This window comes from Haliaeetus leucocephalus, unplaced genomic scaffold (assembly GCF_000737465.1).
Source record: "Haliaeetus leucocephalus isolate CR32 unplaced genomic scaffold, Haliaeetus_leucocephalus-4.0 Scaffold145, whole genome shotgun sequence".
In the NCBI taxonomy this organism is placed as follows: domain Eukaryota; kingdom Metazoa; phylum Chordata; class Aves; order Accipitriformes; family Accipitridae; genus Haliaeetus; species Haliaeetus leucocephalus.
Window position 1 is genome coordinate 1,792,879 of NW_010972581.1, and position 21,382 is coordinate 1,814,260.

Consider the following 21,382-nt stretch of genomic DNA (forward strand, 5'->3'; position numbering starts at 1 on the left):
CCCTCACTGGTGCCCCTCTGTGGAAACCAGTGCCAAGGCTCCCAGCCACCTGCGAAAGGAGACATGGGTCCCTGATGCTGCTTTCAGACCCCAATCCAGGACATAGTAGGCATACCAAGAGGCCACTAAATTGCTAACACAGCTTTTAGGCCAGGCAGGCAAGAATAATGGTTTGCAGAAGACTTGTTATCTGAGGTCGAGTGCCTCGAAGCCATCAGGGAGCTCTGAAGTGCCCCAGCAGGCCAAAAAATGTGGTGAGAACATGGCTGCCATCCTTCACCAGGTGAAGAGGTCAGGCTGCATTTAAGGAGTCCACCAACACCTACACAAGTACTCTAAAAACAACACAGACTTCGCAAAAGGTAGCCCAAGGTCTACAACACTACCCCCTCTCCTCCAAAATAATCCGATTTTAAACATACCCTTCAGAGAAATGGTCCAGCCATTAACAGTAACTGTTTCTTATGTGCATCAGTAAAAGATGTAGCACTACAGAGACTAAATGGGACTTACAGAAAAGAAGCCATAAATCTTTGTCAGCCTCTCAGAAATGAGCACTTAATACAACTGGCTTGGAGTACTTCACTTCTCGCTCAGCTGAGGTACCAATTATGGTACCACTATGATAAATTTTAATCATTGTTGTTAATGGCTCCCCCAATTTATTTTATCCCCTCTCTGCACTAATGAGCTGTGCTCCAAGTCTTACGATTCAAATACTTCCCCCTCCCAGCTGAATAAAGCAATCTTTTTAGATTTCGACGTATAATACTGCTGACCTATGCAAAAACATACAAAAGGACTCCAGACATTTGGACATACAGAAAGTTTGGGTCAGAAAGTACAGTTACAACACAGCCAACAGTCTTTTGTTTCCCTTTTCTTGCCCCTATTTCTACTCCAGTGCTCCTTTGCTTCTCCCCCACCCCACCCCACAGTGCTTTAATTTCCTTATCAGCAGGCAAATACTTTCTTTTCATATTGTAAAAGTCAGTGTAAAACCAACACATTGTTTAGGGCCACAAACGCAGAGTTGCCTACTAAATCTCCACCACCCCTTTAGTTACTAGTTGGCACTAATTTAACAAGCAGTTTTACAATCTCAAAAGGGGGAACACATTGCATGCTAGCAAGAAGCCTCCTAGCTTCTACAAAACTTGGCACAAATCCAGTCTCCTTATCCCAGTAGTGCAAAGGAAACCAATGATTCAGGCTTGCCAAAGCAGGACCAACTAGAGATACTCCACATCCGTACATCCTGCGTACGATGGAAGCACATCACTTAGAAGAGACGCCGCTTCCAAAGCAACAGTGAAGGGGCTCAGTCACAATGAGCGAAGAGATTCAGGTATCCTGGGCACTGATGTTCTCCCAGACGAGATCAAGGGTCATGCAGCAGTGTTAAAAAGCAGTAAATCAAAACATCTTGAAGAAATTCCCCCTCTCCCACCTAAGTCAGAGAACTCTGCCACAAGAGGGTGATGAAGCCAACTCACAAAAGCAGCAGAAGTTTATATCCCAGCCCCTAATCCTCAAGAGCTCACAAAATCCTTGTGACCAGGTTATCCTGGAACCATTTATCAGACAATCTGGCAGTCTCTTTGCTGCTCAGGACCTAAGGAAATGAGACAGGAAAGTCACATACAGAACTCCTCTCACATTTGTTGCAACAGCAAGTGGGTAACATGGATGCAAACGTATTCTCACTGTTTTTTTCCATGATCCCCTGAGAAACTTATGACTAAAGTTATCCAAGCAAACGCACGTCAGAGACAACTTCTCTTCTATGTTAATGACTAAAAATAAACAAATAAGCAAGCTTTTATTTATTTATTTATTATTCTCTTCTCCCTCCCTCTCCATCCTATCAACTACCTATATTCTTTCGTGGCTAGTTCTAGATTTTTTTTAAACTTCCTTCCTGCTGTGTACCAAGAATATGGGAATTTAAAGCAAAAGGCACTTTCAAAACTGTTTTTCTTCCGGAAGATGCAGTGGGTTTGAGGCACAGTGTATCCCTTATCAGTCTTCGGACTATCTGGCTGTCTAAGCTCCAAAACTACAAGGAAAATTCATTGATAGAATGTGCCCTCTCTGTATGACATCAGCTGTCTTCGTACCCAGAAGATCCTAACTGTCCTCCACAATGCACCCTCCCTCCCTGAGCAGCAAAATCTTCCTTATGACAAAGTTGTGCTCATGAGCAGTTTTATCTTTTGCAGATCACTGGATGCTGCTGTGACAGCAGGTACCTTCTGGGCTCTGAAGCCCTGCAGGGCTTTGGTTATGAAGAAACACCACCTTATTCTGCATGTATGGGGGCCAAATTTAGGGTTGGATCACGGCAGCGGCTGGGTAGGGAATGGTCCTGTGAAACACAGCAACACATTTGATGGGGGATTTCCTTTTTACTCTCTGTCTACAAACTCTGTGCCATATGGAGAGCTGGCAAAAGGGAGAGGACAGATGTCTGGAGACATTATAGTTACTATGTTAACTGCCTGCAAGTTTATTCATCAAAAGGTGATCACCCTTTGTTCTGGTAAGAATTTATTTTAACTTTCTTTGCAGCTTTGAGAGGTTGACAGCAAATCATTATTACACAGTTCTCAAAAAGTACTAAGTGATTTGCAGCCTGATTAAAAGGCATCGTTCTTGGCTTGAAATACCAAACATTAAACAAAACCTACAAAGGCAGAACACAAATAAAAGGTGACAGCAGCGGAAAAGATGACTGGAAGCTCTCTCTATAGCCAGGCTCTGTACAGGTGTGCACACCCATGTATAACACTGGACCAAGCTGGATGTCACAGGGATGCACAGCTATACAAGCAAAAAAGTGCTGCTACACCAAAGAGAAGTTTCTTTCTCTGCATTCAGAGAAAGGGGGAGTTTGGAGCGCTTGAACAAGCATGACAAAAACACTCCCTCTTTTTAAAAAAGGGACTTGGATGTGCATGCCATAATAAGAAAACAAAACCCACTGCAGAAGCTATTCACTTTCCAGCAGTGTTTCACAGAGACAGAGCTTCCATGAGATGTCCTTTGATTCAACCTGGAGTTCATTTCCTGTGGCCTAGAGAGAGCATTAAATGCCCATGTGGTTCTTGGAAATAAGAAAACAAAATTGGAAGACTCAATCATTTAGAAAATGTCTTTCAACGGTAAATCTGCTTTTCGAGTTCGCATCCTGTAAGCAACGCTTCCTGTGGAAGAATAGCCGTCGGACGTATGAATCTGCAGTCTCACAAGCTGAAGATGGAAGTTCAAGTGAGAATTCAGCTCACAGATGGGCACAAAGCCCAAAACTTGTTACATGGTTTAGAGGAGCATCAGAGATATAGAATAAAGTCAGTTTCATCCAACTCCAACAGATGAGGGGAAGCTACCCCGGCATCACCTTCACCTGAGCATTGGATGTATTGCAATAGTGAAATCACAGACATTCGGTCAGAGACAAGGGAGAAGTGAGAAGTTAACTATCCCTTTTCCCTGGGAAGGCATGTTCTAGAGGGAACCTTGCAACACTACTCACAACAGAGAAATCTCAGGAAACAGGTGATGGAGTAAGTTGGCAAAAGGGGAGGGAGCTGGTAGCATTTTCCTCAGGTTTGCTACCAACATACCTACAATCTGGACAGGCTAGATAGATAGGCCAAGGCCAATTGTATGAGATTCAACAAAGCAAAGTGCCAGGTCCTGCACTTGGGTCACAACAACCCCATGCAGCGCTACAGGCTTGGGGAAGGTGGCTGGAAAGCTGCCTGGCAGAAAAGGACCTGGGGGTTTTGGTCAACAGCCGGCTGAATATGACCCAGCAGTGTGCCCAGGTGGCCAAGAAGGCCAACGGCATCCTGGCCTGTATCAGAAATAGTGTGGCCAGCAGGAGCAGGGAAGTGATTGTCCCCCTGTACTCTGCACTGGTGAGGCCGCACCTCGAGTACTGTGTTCAGTTTTGGGCCCCTCACTACAGGAAAGACATTGAGGTGCTGGATCATGTCCAGAGAAGGGCAACGAAACTGGTGAAGGACCTGGAGCACAAGTCCTATGAGAAGCGGCTGAGGGAACTGGGGTGGTTTAGCCTGGAGAAAAGGAGGCTGAGGGGAGACCTTATCGCTCTCTACAGCTACCTGAAAGGAGGTTGTAGGGAGGTGGGTGTCTGTCTCTTCTCCCAAGTAACAAGTGATAGGACAAGAGGAAATGGCCTCAAGTTGTGCCAGGGGAGGTTTAGGTTGGATATTAAGAAAAATCTCTTCACTGAAAGGGTTGTCAGGCATTGGAACAGGCTGCCCAGGGAAGTGGTTAAGTCACCACCCCAGAGGTGTTTAAAAGACATGTAGATGTGATGTTTAGGGCCATGGTTTAGTGGTGGACTTGGCAGTGTTAGGTTTACAGTTGGACTCAATGATCTTGAAGGTCTTTTCCAACCTAAATGATTCTATAATTTTATGCAAAGAGGCTGCTCTTCAGCATAGCACACCTATCCAGTATCTTCACCCAACTGCTGTTCAAGGGTTATAAACTTTTACCCAGTCCAAGCATGGCTGCAGAAGACAGTGCAATAAAAAGGCTGCCTCTGTAGAAACAGCCTTCACTAAGTCAGAGGGGTAGGAAGACAAAACAAAACAAAACAAACAAAAAAAAAAGTGAAGCATCCATTCTTTATATAAGTACCAATATATCCTGGTGCTTTCTACAATGTAGAAATGATTGCCAGCCTCCTTGGAAGAGTTTATCATTTACAGTGGAGGGGGAAAACATCCGGAAACCACACTAGCAGTTCAGGGAAAGAAGAGCTGTGAGGTTCTCAAGATAAAACATCATTTGCCAGTCTATCATCTATTTCTTCTGGCACTTGATGAAACTGCCTGCCTGTTTTTTCCACCAAAATTCAGGTCAGTCACTGTCCCTCATTCAGAGTGTCACAGCCACTCTGAAAATACACATGAAAGCATTAGCTGAAAAAGTGAACTGCCAGGCACCACTGCAATGCAGGTCAAACACACAAATTCTTCTTTTTTGCCTGTGCAAAAGGCCATGCTTATTGCCCCCAGAAAGCAAATCCCAGCCACCTGTGAGGAGGCAGATACAGCAGGCAAGCAAAAGCTGCTATCCCACTGCCCCACATGGTGATGCTCTGGGTTAGCATGGAGATGGGAAATAACATGTCACCTCCCATAGCAGCTCACTTCAACAGGCGGAGCGGATGGTCAGCAACACACTGAGCGACAGCACTCACATACAGACCCTTCTCTCTCCTCTTGACTGCCAGCCCACACAGCCCGTAAACATGCAGTGATCTTCCCAAGGCCCTTGACACAAGAGGGTTGTTAAATGGGTGCTTCTCTGAAGGAAAGAAGAATTTAAGAGCAAAACAGAGACTATGATAATGAACAGTTCACAAGGGCTTTATCTCTGCAGGGGAGGGATTTGTTGGGTTTTAAACTCTCAGCCAGCAGATGATGAAACACCTCTCCCCAGGGTTTACTGACCAACAATAAACAGTGTGCATGTATGCACAAATGATTTCTATTTTTTTTAAGCTTATTACTTTAACACAGGTTTAAAGGAACCCAACATATAGTGCATCTAATGCAGGAACAACTGAATAACAAATGCAAGACCAAATTTCATGACTTATCTTTTTCTACCTGCTGCAATGCCTCCATTCACCTGCTTATAACATATACCAGCACAGAGAAGCATGAACACAGGACAGGAACAAAAAGAATTCGCAGTATCAAAGGGCCAGGTTCCAGAAGCTGACACTTCCATGCCTGATGCTGGGCCAAAATAAAAAATAAAAAAAAAAAAGAACAAAACAAACATAAACAAACAAACAAAACACACAAAAAAAAAGGTGGGGCAAATGCAGCCTATGTTACCTTCACTCTCTGTTCTTTCTCCACAGTACTATTCCCTAAGGCACCCAATTTGCTTCTGTTTTTCAGACCATTGTTCTCTAATATTATTGTTCATTGCCTCAAAAATTGGGATTTTTTTTTTTAAAGGAGAAAAAATATACATACACACACCTTACGGACTAACTGGACTGTTCTTTATCTTTTAGGTTTTTCAGGCATGGAGGAGAAGGGGAGATGTCTGACCTTTTTTTTGGTTCACTCCACAACTCACAGACCTAATCTGAAGCTGCGATTCTCATGCAGTAACAACGGGACTGAAGGAGTTGAGATTTCAAGAAAGATACCAAATACAGAGAGTTTCACAATGAAACTGGTGGAAGAGGCAATTCTGAACAGTCATTTTCAGTAGCTCGTGCCATCAGCAGACAGCACTTCTGCGTGTAAAGGCACAACACCTTTTCCCCAGCAGCCGTCCTCTCTTGCAAGTGTACAACAAAGGGAGACTCTGAGCTTCCGCAACAAAGCTGGAAGAACCCTCTGCTCTCTTAAGAAACATCTCATTAAACTGCACTCAAGGCCAAAACAGCCAGTAGACCTAAGTACCACAAAACTGTCTTAGGCAAGGATTTAGCCTCAGTAGACATTCTTTCATCATTTTCAAGTGCAGTGTTATGGCCTCATCCAAACTGCACTCTGCCACAATAGAGAAGCACTGATGGATATCAATACATGGGGAACTGATGCCTAGCTGCAAACACAAAACATTAACTTCATCTTGGCCATCACAGTTTTTTTAATTAGAATAATAAATTTTAACAATAAAAAGCCCTATTTCCTGAGACCCAACTGCTTTTACTATAATTAAAGGAAGACTGTGGGAATAAGGCCAAAATAACACTAGAAATGGCCTGCAAGCAGAAGGACAGCTCTGCCCATGACAGCAACATGCCTATAAATCCAGCATTAGCACTGCACTGTACTAAATACTGTATTCTGAAACAAGTTATCTTGTATCACGTTCCCTAGTAAATCTATGCACACACTTAATTCCATGGTAAGCAGGACATAGTTCTCACAGGAGAACAAGCTATCTCAAACTATTTCATATTCCCTGCAGGACAACACCAACTGTGTGCCTGTAGACCATGATGTACCAGCGCAGGGTATCTCACAGTAATTTGCCCATGAATCAGGTATCTAGCTGCAGGTACAGCCTCCATGAGAAAGCACACCTTAAAATTCTGAATCAAGAACTGCACTCAGCAAGAGTGGTGCAAAATCCTAAATCAGTGCCCTTCCCTGCTCTGCAACTCCGTTTTCTCCCCCAGCTTATTTTGGTTACTTGGATGAGAAGATGACAGCTCTTACATATCCAGTCATCAGTCAGCTACAGCCTGTGTATATTAGTACTAATAAAAGTGCTTTATAAAAATAATATAGATTCACAATATATAAAAACCAGTTCTAAATAACAGCCATGCACTTTATTCTTTATTAAAAAGAAAACAAACAGTATAATATCACATTTGAAAGTCACTTTGGAGAGAAGATGAGTACTCAGAGCAGGCACACACTGCTGCCCTATGTCACGTGCATCCAAAACGTTTGCATTTTGCTGCAAGTAACTATAGGACCAAAAGCAGCTGTGAGCAATTAGGGGACAAAGCACCTCAATTAAAGCACTGATGTTTCAACACCAAAGATGAGGGGAAAAGAAAACAAAAACCATACACATTAAGTTTACTTGCAAGAAGTAGAGGCATGATGGCCAGAGAAGCAAGACCCCAGCACTGCCCACCTTCAGTCAAGCTGCTTGCACAGGGAATGTTGGAGGCTGTGCTAAGGGGAGAAGAGCGAAAGGGCGTCTTGACATGGCTTTGTTCAGAGATATCCAAGAGTTATAACAACACATTTTTGAGTACAAGAAAGGGTAGGGATAACAGCGTACTTACAACTACCCAAGACTCAGGCTACAGGGATCCAGAGAAGCTCATCTTGGAAAATAAAAAAATTGTGACATGCTGGAAGTTAAAATGGATGAGCTAACAGTCTCTCCTAGCTGTAAAAACCTGTAATAGCCAAATCCAAAATGCCAGGCAAATAATTCTCCATCAATTACATATTATAAAACAAGCCAGCAAGGCACACAATGGTTTTGAAGATGGAAACACAGGAAAGGTTAAGGGACTTGTGGCTGGTAACAGAGGAAATCACCAGCCCTCAAGCAACCCACTAGATTACAGCTCCCCTTACTCCACAAGCACCTTGCTTTGAGTTTATTCCTCATTCAGATTACCTTCCAGTATTACTGCTCCATTTTTAAGCCCCTCAACACACATGCTGCCAAGATCCTATCTATTTCAGCAAAATGGTCTGTGGAGCAAGAGGGGGAGGTCGGTCCTGCCAGACCCCTGGCTTTGGGAACCTTCCAGGGGGAAGCACAACTACACCAAATTTCTTCCTACGTGTGCCGGTCGGGTTGTTAAAAGCACTGCCTGTGTTTGTGCCATGTTATAAGGCCCCTCTGAGAGGCGGAAAGACAGGTCAATGGGGTTGTTTAATTTGGACTCAACAGCTACAGAAGAGAGCAACCCTGCTGGAACTGGTTCATTCTTGGGGGCTGAGTTACGGTCACCATTATTTCAGCCCCCCGGAGAGCTCAGCAGGCCAGAATACAAATTAAAAGATTATAAATAGCACCAAGCAAGGGTTTTTGTTACTGTCTCTGAGGCAGCAGTGTGCTGACCTGCATTCAGGTTTCACCACGAATCTGAAATTCAGCTCAAGTCCCAAGAAAAGTTCAGGGAAGTGTCAGCACCACCCCAACAAGGGCTGTGACTTGGGATAAACCCCTTGCCTTTCTCTCACGGTGCCAGAGAAGTATTTACGACTTCGACTTGAAGCCAGATGTAAATGGATTATTTTGTACAGTCTTAACTCAAGACACGATGTTCATGCAAAGCACTCAGAGCAGCAAATCAGCGTTCTCTGAGGGAAGAGAGAGGGCACACAATCTGAAACCAGTAAGCACATGCAAGCTTCAAACTCTCTTTCTCCAAGTTAAACTTCATGCCAAATTGAGCTGCTTGTCATATCCTGATGGAAGTAAAGCTTTCTTTTTACCCTACTTGGTGATGAGAAGTTGCATGGACCATGGGGCAAGGCAAAGAGCTGGGATTTGGGAACTTGTGTTCTGCTTATGCCTCTGCAACTCATCCGTGATATGGCCTTGTCCAGCTGCCCTGACATACTCATGTTTCTCATGACTTACATGGCTAAAACTTGTATGTTTGGTTTAAGGTCACTCTTCTAATAGAGAGCATATTCTAGTTTATTTATAAGCCTCAAACTGACTCCTTGATCTTTCAGAAAAGGACTTGGAACCATCAAAAGAGAACTGGTTTACCATGATTGAAAGATTATTTTTTTAATTATTATTATTTTTTAGGCCTTCCAGTTGCAAACCAAAATGCTTTCCCTAGAGTAATTTCAGCCAAATGAAGACTTCAGTCCTGGCTCAGAGCCCCACTGCCCTAGGTGGTATAACTTTAAGTAGCCAGAATGACACTTTCTACCTCAAAGAGCTCACAATTTCCATATAAAACAAGAGACAGCTGACAGCAGGACACCAAATAAACTATAGTGACTAATTCTGCCTTCAGGAGAGGTCATCAGAATAATGGATCATATTGCAGGACTGGGGTCTTCACAGTCCCAACTCATTTCAGGTATGGCAAGCATCAGTATAGCAGCTTTGAATTCATAGTCATGAACCCACCAGTTTCTAGCAAAAAGGAAAGAAAACGAGCAAGATAGCTGAAACCTTATCAATTTTGAGGTAAGACAAATGCTAAAACCAGACCTCTTAATGCAATGTTTCCCAGACCAGAGGGGAGGTTTTATTGCTCTTGATCCTATCCTCCAGAGTTTTTGCAGAAGAGCTGTGAAAAGTGACTGGTCTGAACAAAGGGATGCTTCACAATTATCCAGACGCCTTTAGAAAAGGCTGATGTTAAATGTCACATTTTATGCTGCTATCTCACAGGCCTCAAGGAAGAATGGAGCTTATGTCAGAGTCAGTATTTGTTTTTCCTTCTGCAGATGTGCACACTTCAGTGTGAAGGCTTCTCTTGAAAAGATACATTTCTTGAGCGAGACAGCAATATGAAAAGGAGAATGCTTTGAAGATCCCTCTCCCCCTTTTAATTACAGAATTTTAATATAACACTTGGGGTAATAAGACCAGATCATTCCACCAATATTCAAGCTGAGCAGGGTTTAGCACACAATAGCTCTCACCAAAACCCATGGGATTCAGAAAAACAAGTTGCTGAATACAAGCAGAGACCGCAGGATCTGGCTCAAAGTAAATTTGTAGAAATAACAGCCTCTCATCTCTCCAGAGATCATTTAATAATAACACCACCGCCGCCGCACTGCTTGAAGATGGCCAATCTCTGCTTAATAACACTGATGCTCTGGGAGGCATCTCTGCTGAGCAAGGATTCAAAACCTCCCAATTCCCTGGCACTCACCACCTCTCCTTCCCCACCACCTCCAAAGAGTCAGCGTTACCCCACGCACCCACTCTGTACCTGCCCTGCTCCTATCGCTGTCTTTCCACTAGGTTGCTGATATCTAACCTTGCAGACAGGACTGATGACTAACGTACTGGTTTGCAAACACAACCAGACTTGCAGCTCTTCCCACAGGCATTTACCAGTGTATTTTAGGAAGCTGTTTGCACAGATGGCAGCAGGTTGCTAGAAAACCATTTAATCCTCCTCCATGTGCTTTGGAGACAGCATTATTCTTAGAGCAGGCAGCACTGCCTTGATCTGTTATACCAAACTACAGGTTTATCAGCCTTAGTATTATTAGACACTGGCAGTTTGCTCCAAAAAAAAACCCCAAAACAAAACAAACCCCAAAACCCACTGCCGAGGCACTTTTCCTAAGCATTGGTCAGTACGAGTGTGCACCCCTCAGTAGTAATGCCAGAAAAGCCCTGGAACAGGCAGAACTGGGATTGCACCAAAGTGCACAGGCTGGCCTGCAGCGATCCCTTCCAGACACTCTCCCACAGACAGCAATGAACACAACGGCCGCTCAAGCAACGATGCTCACATGGCTGCAGCACATAGCTGGCCCTGCAGCAAACTGCTCGTCTAGGGACAAGCCCCATTTTGCCATCACCCTAGCTGGCTTGGGGAGAAGGAGGCCGCCTCTGCTCCCCAAACCACCCGAAATCCACTTACACACCATCAGCTGGACCTCAGTAAGTTACTGGACCCCACTCTGCAGCAGGAGCTTGTCCAGTCTTCCAAAGCTCAATTTTTTCCCCCTGCTCAGACAACACGCAACATGGTTTGTGGTATTCTTGCTACCCAGGGATGTGTCTCAACACTTGAAACCAGCAGGAGCTAGTAACAAAATACTAATGCCCTTCCAAGCTATACTGCATCTCTTTTTCTCCTGAGGATTCAATCTTCACTGCACAAATCTACAAAATGCCCCATAACCAAACAACAACAAAAAATATCTCTTTCTAAGGAGGACATTGACCTGTAAAGCCTCCTTTAATAACCTGAATTCAGAGACACAGAGTAAGTGCTGGAGACGTGTCAGGAAAGGGACAGGAACGCAGTATTTTAAAAAGTGGGTTAAGTGAAGTTGAGATAAGTACAGTCTGTTCAACACTGCAAAACCTGCATTTCATTCAAGAGGATCCTCAAGTCAGCTGCCTGACATGCTACACCTGGGCAGAGCCACCCACAGCAGTCTGCCATGAAAAGATGAGAGGATCGGAAAGCAACAGCATGAGGAAGCAGTTACAAAAGAACAAAATGTCATGGCACAAACCCTGGACATCTCTTAATTGCCATCTGGAAACAGCAAATTTAATTTAATTTTTTATTTAACAAAACAGCCTTCCTGTCCTAAAAGTCAGAGGGCGCAGCATAGACAAAGACATGCACTAGGCACTCGGATGACTCAGACCATCTAGCATATGAGAGCACACCTGGCTGAGCTTCTTTCCTACAGATTGCACCCAAAAAAGCATTTGCAAATTTCAATACAATTACAGAACAAAAATTTCTAACAAAGGAGAAAAGGGGAAAATGGAGCAAAGGCTAAATTGAAAGCACTGCTTTAGAAGACAGCCATTTCCTCTCCAGAGTCAGGCTCTGTCCCGTCACTGCCTGTGCCTGGTGGAGCATCCGCTGGTGGCAGAAGATTTAGGATAGGATCCATATATTGGACTGATTTTGTCAGCTTGTAAAGGGGGAAAAAAGATGCACACAACTTGTTTCAATTTCTAGGCTTTAAATAAGATAAACCACATACTTCTAAAAACACAGGAGCCTCAAGGCACATTCCTATTTCTGTCAAAGGTGCAACTAACACATGTCAACATACCTGCAGTATGTTTAATCAACCTGACTCAAGTTCCAGAAAGAGTGACAAGGGAGCCTTGCCCTGCCACAGCTTCACTGCTATTGCTGCCATGATAGACTTGATCAAAAGCAGGTCTCATGCTGCAGTTACAATTACAATTTACAGTACTAGCATGTTTGTGCTTCACAGACTTTCAATATGATTTAAACTGCTACAGTAACAATTTTCCTAACTAATTCCACCTTTAAAGGTGCTCAAGCAATGGAGAAGCCTAACTTTTGATTATTTTTAGTGGAGCTACCAGTCCTGACAAGCACGCAGCCACAAACTGAAGATCTGAGGGACTTTGCTAATTCCAAAGGCAAAGACATCACATCATCTCCTGAACTGTCTACAACCACTGCAGTTTTCTGCTCAGGGCTCACCTCCATGTGCTGGTCAGACAGCTGCAGTGCCCCTGGGACTGGCTTGCAGGCAGAGCTGGCATCCCAGCCTCACAGGCCACAGTGCCATCAAAGGGATAAGAAGAAAGGAGGTCTCCTTTATAGCCCAGAAACTCCACACATAAAAAAAGAAAGATAAAAAACAGGCTGGCTCCTAGATTACCGAGGCAGCATCCAGAAAGCTGGCTTGGGTACCCTAGTGATACATTCTTCTGCAATTTCCTGCCTTCTTAGATAGTGAGTCAAAAGAGCATTTCACTTAGGGCTAACAATGTGACATTGACATCTACAGTAAGATCTTCTTGCTGCATAGCTAGCAGTGACAAATTTTAACCATACCACCCAGTACCTCTGCTCGCAAGCAGTACCTCAGGCTCATTTCTCCTGCTGCAACACCTATTCTTTATTGGAAGCTTCTTGTGTTTTTCTGTTGGCAGTCTTTGAGACAAAGCCAGGCCACAAAGATTAATCTGACCATTTGATTTTCATGATTAATTATCTCCTGATAAGCAGCTTTCCCCCTCCCCCACCTTTCACAAGAATAGTTATTGCCCAGCCCTGCCCTTAATTCATCACATCAAATTCAATTTCTCATATTGCGCTCTGACAAGTTGAGGATAAAGTCACAAAAGAGCACTGCCTCGCCACACATCAGCTAAGCTTGGGGACAGCAGTCGAGATGGAGAACTGACAGTCTGGCTTGAAACTGGCGTCAGAGTCAGCCCATTGCCACAGGAAGGCATCTCATGCTACAAGGAGAGATGCTCACATGAGCTGGTTGTCCTGACTCCCTTGACATGGCACTGGTGAAAGGATGAGAAGAAAAAAGCAACCTCCTGCTCTCTAAAGAAAAGTCCTCTTCTTTCTCTTTCCACCGCCCTGCTTCAGAGCCCAAAGGAGTGCTGCTTCCAATACCTTGCCGAGCAGCGTCTTCAAAGTGCCACTGAACCCTCACTTTGGTGACAAAAGAAGAAATTGCCAGTGGGGATTATAACGCAGACAGCAGGGGCCACAAACAACCTAATTTTCCCCAGAGGCAAGCCGCGTATGCTTTTTGTTGTTCAGAGCCATCTGCAAGGAACTGGATATTTGCAAATAAAAGGAGATTAGGACAAGGCATTAATCCAGCGTCTGCTGCTCATTCATGCTGTCCCCTGAAAGAGAGCCCAGATACAACATTTAAGTCGTAACACTCAGATCTGAGCTGCTGGTAATTTTAAAAAAGAAGACGATAATCAAAAGACACACAAAGTTGTGATATTACTTTTTATAACTAAGCCCCAAGAGGGCCATAAGACATGGAGCTGTTAAGGAAACAAAGTGAAATTCCCTTTGGGGAAGGGCAGCTCCCCCTCAGCTGTGCCCACCTGTACACTAAGCCACAGCAGAGAAGACATGATATGGCCAGAACAGGATGGGAGCAGAAATAACAATAGCTTGTCCAGAAACCCTTGCTCCTAGGAAGGCCTAACTTCTGAAGCCTACCAAAATAGCACAACAGGGCTATTGTTCCCAGAGTTGGATGGCAAATACTGCTGCTACCCTTGAGAATTGTTTCCACTGTTGGATGGAAGGGCACAGCAGAAAATGGCATCCACAGCTTTTTATAAAAAGCTCTGCTCTGTGCACCACAACCCAAGAGAGCAAGGGCATCAACCCAGCAAGATCACTTCTACTTTTTGTGTTTTCTTCATATCCACAGCAACTATGTGGCTGTCAGTGCTGCTTTTCTGGGGAAAAAAAAAAAAAAAAAAAATTAAGCTTGGGGAAAAACATCCAGTTCAGAAACACAGATGAAAAGCATTTCATCTCTGCATATTGTCTGTTTTTCTACCAGCAGCCACTTTTCACAGAGGATTTTGCCTGACAGAGCTGATAGGCGCTCACCACTGCTCAGATTTCGGGTTTGATACCTCTCACATGTAGCTGACGCATTCGGCGTTCAAAGGCATCGCACACGTGGCACCACCTGTATCCTCTGCCTTGGGAATTGAGAGCACATTTCACACTACAAACACTGACTGTCAACCACTGCTGCCTGATGCTTTCTATTCAGCATTTTTTCAGCTTAATTTCGTTTACCTTAAGATGGAAAAAAGATGGTTCATTAGAGGCACTTCCCACAGCCTGCTTAAAGCATTGATAAGCCAACATAAATTTTCACCCATCCAGTCTCATTGCTTTACCTTGTGTTGTGGGTCTTTAGCAGATAGCAACGAGACAGCCCAGTAAGCACTGCCTTACAGTGCCTCGTGGATTGCTATTCACAGCACTTCTGCAACCTAGAGTAATTCCACCTTACTAATCCCATGCTCAGCAAACCAAACTTTCCTGCCACTAGCATTCATTTCACTAACATCTTGGAAAAATAAATTCAGTGTCCAGGTGAAAATTCAGGTCCAATTTCAGGTGAAAGACCCAGACAGTTGGGAAAGATACTCAGGTAGCACCTCAGAGGAAACGCTCTTTAGTAATTTCTCAAACAGACTTGAACATGAGTCTTAAGTATGTGGAAGAGCCAATAGCCGGTGTCACTCGGCCCCACCACCCCACACCAACCAGGGGAAGGGGACAGACACCCAGCCTAATGGGGTGACTCCAGCTGGTAAAAGGCAGTGGGGAGACATGCACAATAGCTGTGGGAGAAGCTTCGGAGCAGGGACGGTCATGACTGGGTGACCCCTTTTCTGCAACTGGGGACTCACAACCCCATATGTGACAGACCCCCCATGCCAAGCCAGGCCCAAGGTTTAAGCAGGCTGTGAGGGGGTATACCACTACCCACACTCACCCCAGGAGCCATTTTGGCCCACCACCACTCAGCCCCAGTCCTCCTCTGTGACCTTCAATCACAGCCCCGAGCAGCTCCAGCCCTCCGGCCCAGCCACGATCTGCCTTCTAGAAGGGCAGTACTTCTTCCTTTTCGCTGGACCTGACCCCAGCTGAAAACTCCTTTAATTCCCATTTGGAACCAGCAAGTCCAAACAACCTAACTGCGTTACGAGACAAAACAGACTCTTGGATGTCAATATTCAAAGAAAAATAGGTATCTACAGCAGAGCACATCTCTCATAGATGCAAAGACTGCAAGGAGGTAGACTTACTCCAGCGTGGTATGGCTGCCTCCTCTTTGGTGACTCCTAGGTGAGTTGGCTGCAGCTACTGGAGAACCTGTCCTCAGGATACACAACCATTTCCCACCTCCCTTTTCAACTGTTTGTGAAACCAGCCCAAGCATCACTCAATCCAAGCAGTCTTTTGGCATCCAAGTGGCATTAAACCCACCCCTGCATTGTCATGCCATTAGTTTAAATCAGTTTTACAGCCAGTTCCCCGATCAATAAAATGCAGAAACATGACTGGAGAAAGGAATTAGCATCTGTAATCCCGTGATTACATAAATCCCTTTGGTCAATCAGTTATTAATGGATGTTATATTTATTGGGGTTTATAGCAGGCCTACAAACCTGAGCCATCAGCATTAGACACCAAAGACGACACTGTAAAAAAGCTATTTGATTACTGACTCCTCACAGCAAGTGCTGACAGAATACAAATTTGGCTCACTCTCCCTCCTGTTAGCAAGCCTGCTAATGAGCTTGCCAATTAAGAGCCAATCTGAAGACCTTGGAGGTGAAGCTGTCAAGAACATGAACTCCCATGCTTGTGAGGAGCAGCTGCAGGACTCATGATGAGGACCACCTCCAACACTTCTTGCTGACGCCACCCACTGACCCCTTTATCTCCCACAACTCATTCCTCTCACCCAGGAAATACAAACACTTGTCACACATGCATATTACAGCTGCTAAGGCACAGACATAGAAAATAAACACACACCAAAGAGTAATAAAACCTCCCTTGCTTCTCATCATTGCAGAGACCTTACTAGGTCAAATGCTGGAACTACTGAGAAAGCGCACAAACTTTAAAATAATAATAATATAAGAAAAAAGTCACTAATTACACAACATCATGTCTATCTAATTATTTTGGGATAGATTTTGTATTTTTGGATGTGTGTGTTTCTATTTAAGGAATCGAGGACAGTTTGGGCAAGAGAATTTGAGCTCCTAACTCCCTTTGGATATTTCTGTGCATGTTCCTCCCCTCATCAGCAGTTAACTTAATGCAGTTTATGAAAGGAAAGGCAAAAGCATAAATACTACACCAGGCCAAAATCTCCAATCACAAAGCTTTGTGACTTTCAGTGCAGCTGGCCCCATGGACGCGTACAATCTGCTGCCGGCCACAGCACACACCACTGCGACAACTGGACGAGGCGCAAGCACACGAGGGCTGTGAGCATCTTGCGTGGCAGTCAAATCTTTAAGCAGCTATTTCCAATACACCCATTCAACTATCTTGGCCTGTCATTTAAGCAGACAATTTAATTTCAGAACCACTCTACGCTGTGTTTCTTTGCACTTTTTTTTCCTGCCCAGTCATTCAGCAGCTAACTAACACTGGCATTTCCAGCAGAGAACTGCAACCAACACGCTTCACCTCTGAAGTATCCCCTGCTGACTGCACATAGAGGTTAAATTTTATTGCAACGTTCGTGTCCAAGGGACTATTGGGAAGAGAACAGGAGCTGGACTCCTGGTCTAGGTTTGCTTCCAGATTTACCAGTCCCCCATTTATTTCATCACACCACACGATGAGTAACCCTCTGGAAATAACCTTTAGCAGAAAGCTCCGTTACCAAAATAAAGAAATGCCATAGTTTCTCTGAAACCGTATCCTTCTGCTGAAACTAATTATGACAAAGCTGTTGCTTAATGAAAGTTTGCTTTAATATGACTTATGCTATTCATAAGTTTGCTTTGGACAGCATCCAGTTTTTTTAAATTAAATATTAACAGTCTGTTAGCCTATCAAACAAACCTAAGCATGTCAAGTTAGTATTTTAATAGTGTTTTTTCTTCTCCTCCCAGCCTAGGTTTGGCTTCCTAATTGACTTGCTGCTTTAAAGTCAGTAAACTCAAAAGTCTGAGAAGATGTCACACTTTAATGGTTTAGGAGTGCATACTTTGTCTGGGTGATTGATGGATCAAATGTGCGCTGAGGAATGCCGCAATGTTTCTTTCATCATTTCTGCTTCTCATGGGACTGAGAACTGGACTATCTCTAAACCTCTTTGCTGCTAGCAACAATAATCAAATTATCTCATTCATTATAAATGTGGAATCCATCTTACTGTCCTGAAGGGATGTTATTGAACTGACATTACTGTGTGAGCACCGACAAAGGTACAAATGCGAATTTATCACCTAGGATGCTGTTGAATATACACACCAGGCATGCTGGGCTCTCTCTGGCTCATTACACTCCTTTCTGGTTATTGCCAGCCCCAACCTGTTTGGCAAATGAGATATGGAAGAGCTGCACAGACATGGCAGTGACAGGTCCTGCAAAAATGCAGGCGATAAATGGGATAACATTCACAGATGAATGGTAAAGAAAGGCTGACATGTTAATTGAGGGTTGCACATCTGACAAAAGGCACAAATGTAGATGGAGAGCACTTATTAAAGCAATATTTAATATTTTCAGAGTGCTTTTCAACTATAATTATTTACTTTCAGTGCTGCCTAATCAAGTAAAGGACTGCAGTGTTTCTGATCTCAAGATGAGGGCTGAAAGGTAGAAAAGGTTTTAAAATAATATGTATGCTCTCCAAAGTGACTAATATAGGCTACACATATCAAATACGCCTATATCAAATTTGCTAGTGCAGGAACAGTATTTCTGACTGCAGGCCCTGCCAGTGGGATGTGAAAGTCAGGCAGGTTCTCTAAAGCGCTGACACCGCATTTATTAAAGGTTTTACATATAAAGCTTAGTTAACAAATCCGATGACGATGCACAAGCCGGAATAAAAGCCTGCTCCTTCTCCAGAGCAGGGAGGCTCTTCCAGATTAAAGGTGAGCAGAAAAGGCGTTGAAACTCACTGGGGTCAGGTAAGGGGGCTGGCATGAATATACACACCAGTAGGGCAAATCTGCCCATGGGTCCCAGAAGACAGGACTGCAAGAAATTGCTTAGGATGCAGAGTCCAACGTACCCAAGCGTAAACAATCAGAGGAAGAATGGGGCAGGAGGGATCAAGAGCACTGCCAACACCCTCGGGCCCCAAAATAGCAGAGGATTTGTTAAATCCCAGGGAGCGGCCCTGGCTGTATGTGGTAAAGGAGGATAAAGCAAAGACCCAGCGGTGCTGGCAAGTCTAGAGGGGGTGGTAGTCCCCTTCCTCTCCCCAGATCTGGAGAGCACAACTCCAGGTGACAAGCAGGGCTGGATAGCTGGGTGCACCAAACACATTCATGCTTTCACAAGGACCTGCCAGTGCCTGCCTACCACTGAGGGACAGGGGGTTTCAGCAGGATTTGACTTGCACTTCGGTTGCTGCACAAAGTGTTTGTTACTGATGGTTGGGCATTTGTCTTCACTCCTCATACCCACAGCTGCTTCAGACTCCCCCGCAAGCCTAAAGGGAGATGCTGGGTGCTTTATCCTATGAAAATCTTTCTGTCCTGCCTCAAATGAGCATGGTCTCATTGCAGTGGCTATGTCTCTTGTTCAGGTTTTTTTGCATATCACCCATAACAATAAAAGGAGAAGGTGCTGTGTTATATCCAGTCTTGTGCTGCATCCGGCTGCATTACATACCCATGGCAAGGTAGACTAGCAGGTACCAGCTATGCTTTTTCCTAACTTGTACAATAGCTCTTGTATATCTTCACATTTTAGACATACCTCGGAGACTGCTCATTTATCTAGAAATCATCCTCGCCGTAATGGCAAGTCAGGAACATCGACTCCCCCCCTTCCTCTATAGAGAGGCAGAGAAAACAAAGCAGTGATAACACAAGTATTCACTGAATGGGTAGGTACATGCTTCAACTTTTGCCTTAGTAAAGAATCAAGACCAGGGCCACCCAGAAGCAGTCTCCCCTCTCGTTTTTGGGGAGGGTAGATCAATCCCACCTGTGTCCACACTGCAGCACTGATGACATTTCACAGGACAAGCTGTGAGTACAGCAGGGATTCAGTCGCACCCAAGGAAAGCTTTGCTGCCTCGCCCTAGCCAGGGCCATTTGCAGGACAGTCGTCCTTTCCTTTGTTCCCCATCTCTTTTCTTCAAACCTTCATGGTGTTGCCTCCCTTCCCCCTCCCATGCTCTGGCAGGGATGCTGAATGCTGATGAGACAATACTTGATCCATCTTCAAGCACTTATTTTCGGGCAATTAACTTGGCATCATAGAAGCACTTAAGAAACCTGGCTTTCCGGAGTGGGAGACAACTGACTAAAAAGCTAAGCAATGTAGTAAATTATTGTCAAATGACTAAAAAAGAACAGGAGGGAGGGGGAGGGGGAAAGAAACTAACACTTTGATAGAAGACGTTTGCTGCTGTCAGACCAAATCTGAGATCTGACAAAAAAAGCTAGTCTAACAGTTTGAGCAACCATTAACATGACTCCAACACTGGCCACTATCAATTGTCTATAACAATTATGCTTTGCCATTCAAGGGTGGATGCTTTCTTTTCTGACATCTCCTGATTGTATTTCACCAATTCATCCTTGGAATAATTAGTCATGGCAAACCATCTATCTATTTAGATAGCACATGTTAGTCTAATGTTCAAAGGCTTACCAACCACCACTGGTCTTTCATCACTAACTATCCCTGCTATAATACTTCTTTTCTACTTCCAGAGACAATAATTTACACATTATCAACATCGTACTTATTTACCAGGTCTTAAATTCAATTCGGGGGAGCATAATCAGAAGCGATTAATTCCACTTTCCATATACCAGAAATTCCTAAGTCTTCCTTGCGGCATTATTTTCCTGTCCCCAAAATGACACTTCAAAGATGCATTTGCCTTTCATCCCCCAGATGCCAACATCAGGGCTGTCCATGCTACCCAGGAGCAGGGCATGCAGAAAGCCAGTCTAGTACTGCCTCAGCAGTCCCTCTGTGCTGGGCACCTGCATCTTCCCTCCCATTCCCTATTTGGCTTTGGCAACAGTGGGGATTTTTTGGAGATCAGAAGCATGTTGATGTTGCAGGCACAGCTTCAGATCTAAAGTGAATAAATAAATATCAGTCCTCCCATGCATAGCTTACAGCTACCTTGCACGTTTTTCAGTGGAGCTCACTGCAGACCCCTGCAGCCACAAGAAATCTACAGACCTCAATTTGTCCTTTAAGGAAAAAAAAAAAAAAAAAGTTAAAGTTCTTCAACTTGCAATTTATCCTACTGGCCATTCCAGCTACCTCCTTACCTCGTATGTGTACTGCTGCCATCAGTGAGTAATGCCCTGGAGCTGGAGCCCCATTGCAGCGCTCTGCAGGCACAGGTACCCAGGGCTGCTTTCAGAAACCAAAGAGGAAGAAAGTAGGAACAGATAGAGAGGGAAAGAAATTCCCTTACACCCCCTGTTTTCAAAACCCACAAATTAAAAATGTTTCCTTTTGCCTCACTGAATTGACATAATGATGTAAAACCAATGTATGAAAGTCTACAAGGTACATACAGAAAAAACAGACCTGCCATCCTCCTATCCACTGACTCACAGAAAGAAGCAGGGATCTCAAACACCCAGTAAGATTTATGTTGTAATTTATGACTTATCTCCATTAACTATTCAGTGTTATAAA